Raw genomic sequence first — 10,138 nt, 5'->3', positions numbered from 1 at the left:
AACATCATCATCCAATCGGCGTTGTCCCATAGTACCTGCCTCTTCCGGTTTGGAAATGTTTTTCATTTTTGAAGATTTCGTTTTGTTTTCTGGAAATTAAATCTGTGTTCTGAAATGTTTTTCATTTTTTAATATTTCATTTTTTTCTGAAATGTTTTTCATTTTTTAATATTTCATTTTTTTCTAAAATGTTTTCATTTTTTAATATTTCTTTTTTTTCCTGGAAATTAATTTTGTTTTCTGAAATGTTTTCAGTTTTTTAGTATTTCATTTTTTTTCTGGAAATTAATTTTGTTTTGTGAAATGTTTTTTTCTTTTTTGTTTTTTAAGTTTTGTTTTCTGAAATTTTGTTTTGTTTTCTAAAATGTAATACTGCTTTTTAAATTGTTGCTGTGATCTTAAAAATGTTTTTGTATCGAGTGATTTGTTGAATGGTTTGCACTTCAGGGCCACCGTATTAAAGCAATGTAGAAAAGCTCTACATGAGTATAAACCATTTAAGCCGAAAAGCAAAATGCTCATCTTTTTCAGTGATACAACTGCAGAATTGCAGAATCTGTTACTTTTTCACCCCACTGATTTAATGCTTTAAATCATTGTGTCTTTTACCAAGTATGAAAATTATACAAATATGTCTGATAACGTTTTGTTTTTGCTGTGCATGCAGCCAACTATCGACTGTTACAGATCTGTGCAGAAAAAAATGCTCTTTTACCATAAAGGGTCGTGAGTGAAGGGATTACCAATAAAAAGGAATCATACCTGGAGACATGAAAATCTCATCTTGAGGAGCAGCCATGGTTTGGAATGTTGTTGTACAAAACAGCTTACAGAAGATGAAGCTGCAACCCAGGGGAACAGCTATTCTTTCTGTCAAGAACGATTTTTTTTTTCACTTCTGCTTTTTTAAAGAACGTTGTAAACTTGTACCTCCTCTTTGCGGGTGACTTGTTTATTCACCCCAATCCACATGTGGATCTAAGCAATATTGTTTTTATGCGGTTTAGGCACAACCTTTGTGAAGGTCCTGCTGGATTGGACATCTTTAAAATTTCCTTAATCTTTATGCCAGTGGACTGAAAAAACTGAAAATCTATAGGCTGACAAGACAGACAAGAAACACAAAAAACAAGAAATTCATGACTATTTTGGTGCTGGCTGTCCTTTTTTTATGTTTGACTGCTTTTCCCTTTTTATGAAGCTTTGAGAAATGACGAAGGGTTGTCATTACTTTTTGGTTCATATTGGATCATCCTGGTAAAAGAAAACTAAACTCTGAAATGTAAATGTTTCTTATCAAGAGTCAAACATGTTATCACTCTGTGCTGGACACCAGTAGAAACACGCTCTTCCTCTTTAAGCGTGACTTCCTGTCCTCCAAGTAGTTCCCTTTTATGTGTTGGAATGGACTGCTTCATGCACTACATCTTCAAAACACTTTCAGACATCAAGCCACATTGAAACTGAACTTTCACATGGCACTTTTGTAACTTTTGTAGCTTGGACCACTTAAAAATAAATTAGCAGTTTATCATTCTAATGGCAGATTCATTTCAACAATCACAGATGAAAATCAAGAAATCCTCTTTAAAGAATGTTTAAAATTTTACTTGTATTTTGATGAGAGATAAAAGTATTTGATCACTCTTGCAAGAAAAGATTTTATATTTTGTGGGAAAACCCTTTTTAGCAGCACAGAGGCCAGAGGTTTCTTGTAGTTGATGAGCCGTTTTACTTGGTGACTGTGGTTCCAACTGCTTTGAAATCATCAACCATTAGGATGACAGACTAATGACAGACTGTTAATTTCTTTTAGTTGGGCAAACCCACAAAGTCAGCAAAGGATCAAATATTGTTTCCTCCACTGTATGTAAAGACACTGACAGCAATATAACATCAAACAAAAGTGTAAATAAAGAGGTTGTTTGGATTTTAGTCCATCCTCCTTAAACCCATGTTCCCACACACATGGTCAAAGCCGGGTCTGTGGCCGAGTCAAACGAGCCGCGGCTGCATTCCTGCATGAAGGTTTGTGTTGATACGTTCGTTGCATCGCTGCACGGCTGTCTGGCTGAAGGCCTTCAAATCCAAACAAGAAGGGGTCAGGACCCTCACCACATTTATTTTACGTGAGATAGGTGTCACCGCGGAGGGGCATTAGGCATAACTGGCTCCGGAATGACAACAAATACAGCCGGGTCGTTGTTCCGACTAATTTGGCTGTGTTTCTTCCTAAACCCGGAGCTTAGCCGACAACACAAGCCGTTTAACTCGATCAGTCTTCTGCTTTGTCAGTCCACTTTATTTTTCACATAGCGTTTTGTTGTCCTCACTGTCGTGCAGCCTATAAATTCAAACTGCTCGGGTGAAGCTGGGTCACCCTGGTTCTGTTTTTTTAGCATCTTATGGGCCTGAAATAGTTTTCCATTGACTCCATGAAAATATGAAAACAAAAAGGACATGAACTGAACTCTTTCAAAATATTAAAAGCTCTTAGTGTGTTTTTTTTCAGTTCCCCATTGTTGCCCGGTTTTTATTGAGGAGATTAATGGATCTAAAAATATCCATCATACATAGTTTAGGAGAGCAATATTTAATGTTTTAACATCATATATTTAAAAACAGTGATTCTTCCTGTTTTTCATATTTATGATATCACATCAATGTGCGACAATTTGGTTGATTTTAAATGTTGCAGTTAGTAATGTTTTGTATATTTATCTGTATTTATATCAAATAGGAGGGCATCAAAATCCAAAATTCTGACCTTACCTTATCAAAGGAAAGAAAACAGAATTACTAGGATATTATTCTTTTTAATGCATGTTTTAGATGTATTTTTTTTACAGCCTAATGTTCCTTTTTCACTTTTTACTTACCAGTAACAGCTTTAATAATATGTAAGTGTGCATTATTGAATCTTTATCCTATGTGGAATAATTACAGACCAATTTTAATTGTCTGTTTTACAGAACCCAGATTATGTGATTTTCCATCCTTCCATCTTCACAGAACCCACTGAATCCCTTTTGGAGTTGCTGGATCCAACCCAGCAAATGTTGGGTGAAGGCAGTATACATGCACACCTAGGGATAATTTAGAGACACCAATTTATCACGTTTTTGGACTGTAGGAGTAAACCGGAGTGCCCAGAGAAAACCCGCACATGCAGGAGGAGAACATGCAAACTCCACGCAGAAAGGACCCAGCTGGGACACTGACCAGGGCTTTGGTACTGGCGACAGCATTTACCATCGTGCAGCCTTGTAGGATGTGGCTTTCCCTTGGTTAAAAAAAAAAAAAAAAATTATGTTACCTCTGCTAAATTAGGTATACTTTCTAAAAAATAATTACCTGCAGTAAAAATGAGATGTTTTATTTGTGCAACCAAATTCTTAAGTTTATGTAAATGCATAGAAATTGTTCTTCTGCAATCAAAACTCTTGCAGTCACATATAGCTACACACGACTGTTTTTGGGCACTATGTACAAAATGCACATTGGAAGTTAAACCAGGTTGTATCAATGAGGGACTCAGATTTGATGGTGACCCATTGGTATCCCTGCCTCTGTTCCTGTGTCCGTTGCTCCGCCCCCTTCTCAGCTGGACCCACTTCCCTCATTAGGACAACAGTATGAAGCCAAATTCCTGCAGCCGCTCTTTACCAGATTGTCCTCTTACTGACTCTTACCATTTGGATGGTTTGGTCCCTAAACCGGTCCTTTGTTCCTTCGTTCCTTCGTGTTTTTGATCCATCCAGCCTGCTTCTTACAGCAGAGACAATGGATGGCATCCTTTTTAATTCACGGAAGTGCCAACATTCTGAACATTGATTACTGAGGAAGAATAGTTGCGGTTTGTGCCCAGCTGGAATTATGACTCCAACGTTTTCATTTATCAGAATAGAGCTGTGAAAGAAAAAGTCTGGAGCAAGACTTGCAAAATTCGCACTGCTTTGACATTTCGCACCAAGCCTTGTCTAACTGTAGGGGATGTTAGTATCGGGTAGCGACAGTCCAGTGTAAACACCATGTGCGTTCAAGTCTAGTGTGAACGTAGCATTGGTATCAGCCCTGTAATCCCTTATCGATGGGATGTGCTGCTCCTCGGGTACAGGAAAAGCAGGTAAGTTATCCCTTTCAGGTGGTATAATATTTATTTAGAGGGTGTACATGATTTGATGACATCCAACCAGGAAATCTGGACACCACTGACTGTCTGCATGAGCAAACTTGTGTTTGTTTTCAAGAAAAGACTTGAGGCAGGTCAGAAAACACATCTGACCCGATGCTGACCCAAACGCTTGCATGACCCGTTCAGACAGACGTTTTTCACAGTGTTTCCGTCTGTCCCTGCTGTAAAAGCAGAGCGGGCCGCCTGTGTGTCTTTGTGTCAGTGTTGTTGCAGAGTGCAGTGACCTGAGGTTACACCCTCTCTGTTCCCGTTAGGGTAAATACCCTCTATTAGCAACAAGTGGTCTGAAAGCTCTGCTCCCCTCAGAGCTGCTGGAAGCTGTTAGAGAGAAAACCCAGAAAACGCAGCTTCATTTTCAAAACCCTCACTGGAGCCACTTACCTATACCTGACAGAAAAAAAACGAATGGACCAGCTGCTGTGTTTTCTTTGTTTTAAACTCTAAAGTTTTAGCATGAAGTCAACACAAAAAGCAGCAAATCATCCAAAAGCCCCCAAAGCATAAAAAAGTATCAAAATTGGAAAGCTGTACAAGGAATAAAATAAATTTGTAATTAGGAGTTGAAGGCAAATAAAATACACCTATTATGCTTTAGTAAATTATTTTTTATTAGCAGATTTTTTATTCTGTTTTAAAACAGTTTTTTTTATCTGTTTTCTTTGAATATTTTTAGATGAGCCATTTTTTTCTCTAACTTTTTTTTTACAACTTACTTTCCTAAAATAATATTTGTGGTTTTTATGTTGTTTTTGAGCAAAATTGTTTTAGCTGTATTATTCTTATCTACATCTAGGTATTTATTTCATGACGTTAGGGTGTAGTCAGACTGGGAAAACAGTTTGGTCCGGACCCTGTCCGCTTAGCTTGGTCCGGATGGAGTCCTGAACCTTGCGTTTGGTCCGTATTCAGACTGGCTTCAAGCTGCCCTTCTGGAAGCTTGTTAACAAAACCATATGACCAAAAATCTCTTCCCTCATTGGTCAGGAATTAAGAGGGCGGGGCGAAGCAACTAAAGACAGAAATGTGAGAAGCGTTTTTAGCGGTGTTAAAATAAACGTTCAATAAACGGCGGGGGGGCTGCTCTCCTGGTTGGGCTGGGGCGGCGCTCTCTTTCCCTCCGTGCCTCCCTGGCCTCTGGCTCTGGGGGCCTTGCGGCGGCCCTGCTGGCCCTGGCCTGGGTGGCGGGCTTGGTCGCCCGGGCGGCGGTTGTTCCCTGCCGGTTCCCGTGTGGCGTTGGGGGGATTCCGGCTGCCGCTGCTGCTGCGGTGGGGGTCTTGGGGTGGGGGTGGCTGGGCACTCTCCCTCCTTCTTTTCACGTTCCACCATCCATTTTAGAAGAACATAAACACTCACCTGAGCACTGGTGTTAGCTCACCTTTGCACTAACAGTTGGCATGACTGAATGACTGAAATATTTCACACTAGTTGGTTTTAAGGCATAAGTATGCGTGTGAACACTATCTGTTTTGTGTACATGTCGACAGGTGGACATTTTTGCAGCTAGCAGGTGTGTTTATAACATTTGAGTGTGTGTGTGGACAGGCCCCGCCCTTTTTGTACTACATTTGAACCTTACCATAATGATTAACAACCAGTAAACTTGTTGCTGTATGCTGCTTCATGGTCTTATCCCCCTTCCCCTCCTATTATCACCCCCTACCCCCCCCTGTCTCTAACGTCCCTCTCTCTTCTTCCCTTCTTTCCTTTTCCGTCCGGTCCAACACCAAAGATTTTCAGACATGATTGAAATCAATAAAGTTTGGCCTCAATTACAAAAGGGGTTTATTCAGACATACCTTTGGTTTGTCAGAAGATTAATAACCCCTCTTGTTAAAGCAAAATATGTCCAACACAAGAGGCCCTCAGCTCTCATCTGTCTGCCCAGCTGTTGGACAGGACAAGTTAAAAAAAATAAAATAAAATAAACGTTCAAACAAGTAAGGAGAACATGTTGCACGTTCTCCCCGTGCATGTGTGGGTTCTCTCCAGGGTCTCCGTCTTCCTCCCACTGTCCAAAAACATGCTTCATAGGTTAATTGGTCAACCTAAATTGTCCATAGGTGTGAATGTGTGAGTGCGTGGGTGTGTGATTGTGGACACTCTACCCTGCGACAGACGGTTGAACTGTTCAGGGTGTCCCCTGCCTTCACCCACAAGCGGCCGGGATAGGCTCCAGCAGCCCCGTGATCCCGAAAGGGAAAAACGGAAGAAGATGATTGACCCTTTTTTTCCCTTTTGATATCACAACAATTGTTGCTTTACATTAGTCTGCAGCTCATCTGTTGCTACATTCTGACTGTTTAAATCACGTGACCACCGAATTTGGTGGCCGTGTTGGCCCAGTTTTCCGCTCCAGGAACGGACTGTATTCGGACTGGAGAATCTTACAGAGAATGAATGAAGACCACCTCCAAAGGTGGGTCTGAGAGAGGTTCCTGGTCTCGGACCAGGGTCTGTTGGAGTGTATCCAGACTCAAAAATTAGTTTCGGATTATCAGGGGAAACAAACTCTGGTGTCTAGTCTGGATACACCCTTTTTTCCCGTGTGCTTTATTTTTGTCAGTATTTTTTTTTTATTCCATTTCAACAGTTTTGTTGTCTGATTTTTTTAATTTGTTTTTCCTTACAATGCTCTTCTTACTTATAGACATTGTGTACTTTAACTCCTAGGACTGTCTTCACACCAGCATTGATTCATGTTTGTTTCCTTGCATGTCCTTTTATTTTAGTGGATTTGAAAACTCACCTGATCTCAGGTGTGCACCAAACAGGAGAAATCAGTTCCACTTTAAAAAGCTAATCATCTGCAGAGGAGCTCCAGTATTTCTACTATAGTGTGCTTTATGGACTGTTTAGTGGATTGGGGAGCAGAAAGGAACCAAAGCAGGTAAATCAAATGAGAATCATTCTATCTCAGGAAGGAGATAGAAGGAAAAAATAGCCCAAAATGCAAATCTAAAAGGAAACAAAAAGATCAAAAGGCCTGAATGCACAGATGAACATGATAAGACTGGAGATGAGCTGCTGAAAAACATCTACATTATTTGCATCTTTGTGATATGAAAAACTAAAAATAAAAAGTTATCTTACAAGCACACAGGTGTTTTTTAGTCTCAGCACAGACACGGCTGATAAAAACCATTAACTCCAAAAGACGTGAACCCTGAAGACGAGGATAAGATCTAACACAAGCATGGCTGCGGCGATAAGATGCTCGACAATCACACACTTGTTCTACAGGGTTACAACTCCTGCAAGGTTCAGCCCTGGGTCACCAGCTCCATTTCTCTCATTTTTTCCATACCATTTTTGCGTTGTTTCTTTTTGCCAATCATATTACTTTTTGTACAAGCAGTGAACAATCGATCATCACAGGGGGCCTGATTGTAGGACAGACACAGGTTGTCTGCCTCATCTAAGATCCAGGTTTTCAGTTTGCAGGTTAGTCTTTGCTGCTATTAGCTTCCTTTAGAGAGCAGCTGTGTTCACCATCTTCATGGAAGAGGTCACTCGACCTGAAGGAACCTTTAAAAACCTGGTGGTCCCCATTATTTAAAGGACTCAGTCAAGGTGGTTCGAACATCTGGATGTGTTTGAGGCTTTTTTCACAAACAAACAAAACAAAAAAAACATGACCCAGACCTGCTGGAGAGATTACAAGTCCGCTCAGGAAAATCTCGTAGTTTCCATGAAAGAGCTGGAGATGTTTTTTGGCGGTTTTGAAGAAGTGGAGATCTATGATTAGATTAACCTGGTTCTGAATGAATTTGTGACTAGGTGGACATAGATATCACCACCAACTTGTAGTCTGGCTAACTTGGCAACTTTTTTTGCTATATTTAGCAACTTTCTGGAACCCCTTAGAGATGTTTTTGCTCAAAAGTGAGGAGCAACAAATCTGCAGACTTTTCTGGTGTTATGAGACTCAAATTTGAAATCGTGTACTGTTGAGCCATTTCTGTTCTCACTGGCGGGTGCTGCCTCCCCAAAGCAGTCAGTCCGCTCCTCCTGCCAGCCGCACTGGAGTGGAGGGAGATCTACACTACTTCACATCAGAATTGTAAATGAATTACAGACGAGCGATGTCACAGCAGATCCTCATGGAGATTGAATGAATGAATATTTCTTTCAAGTTTACAAAAAAAATAGTACATTTGTAAAAGAAGTGGGACATGATTGAGATGGGGTGACAGAGGTAATGGTGCGTCATTTCCGCTCCAGAACAGCGGCTGTTGTTGTTGTTGTTTGAAAAGTTTTGAATGTAGACTATAAAAAAGAGAAAATCAAGCTCTTTAAAGCTTTTTGGGGAATTCTTAAAAGAGCCGCTGTGGGTCAGTTCTTGGAGGGCAGACTCCATGATTCTAGGGACTGCCATTGCACAGTTCCCAGAAAAGTGGATCAGAAACAGTCTCTCAGTCGAAAGTAACTTAAAACTTCTCACACACATTATTTATAGATAGAATTTTCTGTACAGTAAGTATAGCAACATAATAATTACCGGTAATGGGTATGCTCTAATAGGCTTGGACTGACACATTTTTAATACCAATGTTGATTAAAACGTTGAAGCCTGTTGAGGTTTTAGCTAATTTCTTATACTTCAATCACATAGCGAGACCTACAGTTATATTGTATGTGATGTTCTCATCTATATTGTCATATCTACAGTACATCTAGTGAATAATAATTTCCTTTTTTTTTCTTATCATGCAGATGTGTGAGCTGCGATTGTGTGCTGCAGTGTGTGAGCGCAACACTAAGTTTATGTTAGCAAGTCTCACCTCAGGCAGAGAAGTTTATCTTCAGATGAAACTGCACTGACGAGTTCAATCAAGTTCAGCCGGACTCACACAGAGCTGAAAGTTAACCTCAGCTTGTTTGCTGATATCCTACATTGAATAACATGCACGCACACTACTGGTGCACGTGTGAACTAAAGAACACTTACACAAACCAACAGCTATCTCCACCCCTAAACGTTGGAACCAAAACAGTGATTAGAGATTCAGCTCTTCCCCTCAAACTGTCACCAGGTGTAATTACAGGTGAAAAGGAGACGTTTGGCGCTTTAGTTCAGTCGGCTCGCTTGCGTCAGAAATGACTTTTCGTTAACCTCTTAAGAAGTATGCATCGACACGCACATTCAAGATCACAGAATGTAAGGAAGCAGCAGATTATAGGCAAAAAACAGCTGAGAGTTCAGACAGGTGCAGGTGTGTAGTTTTTGTTTTTCAGCTTTGCTTCGTGTTTTTCCACTTTTCCTGGGATATTTGAGCCTTCTTCCTGCACATCTCTTCAACCCAGAACTTTTCTAATAAGATCATTGGAATTATTGGATTGATAAAAACTTATCAACATAAATGTCACAAGAACAGTTAAACAGCTGGATCCAAATGCATCAGGTAGTTTAGCTCAGTAAAATTCCACAAAGCTAAATCAGGGTCAGGCAGATAGGGGTCAATTGCAGACATGAGATCATCCGAGGAGAGACAGGGTGGTCAAAATCCAGGCGAGAGTCAGGGCGGCAGGTAAACAGAGTCAAAAACAGGGTCAGGAGACAGAAGATCTGGTCCAGATATAACACTCGGTAATGAAGGCAGAATGGGACAAACAAAACTTTGCACTGAGCTTAACTTAGTGCAGTTCCTAAGTATGCTGTGAATGATGAACTAATGAGAGTCAACCCTGTATTTTATCCGTGCACAGGGAGACCCAGACCTGGGCCGCCTTATTTTGTACTTAGAACCCAGCTTCCTGTCCCTGAATGATCTGCTCTGTGTTGAATTGATGCGCCGCTGAGATGTCTGGCTAAAGTAAAAATTGGCTCCTCTACAAATATGGAACGTTTTTCTCAAATCCTGGGATCCTGGGTCCAAATCCCATCTGGCAGCTCTGAGTCAGAGTGGAGCCGCAAAGGCTAAAGTGGAACCTCAGAACCCCCGG

Source organism: Oryzias latipes, chromosome 15, assembly GCF_002234675.1.
Source record: "Oryzias latipes chromosome 15, ASM223467v1".
NCBI classification, from domain to species: domain Eukaryota; kingdom Metazoa; phylum Chordata; class Actinopteri; order Beloniformes; family Adrianichthyidae; genus Oryzias; species Oryzias latipes.
This window is presented reverse-complemented; position numbering follows the sequence as displayed.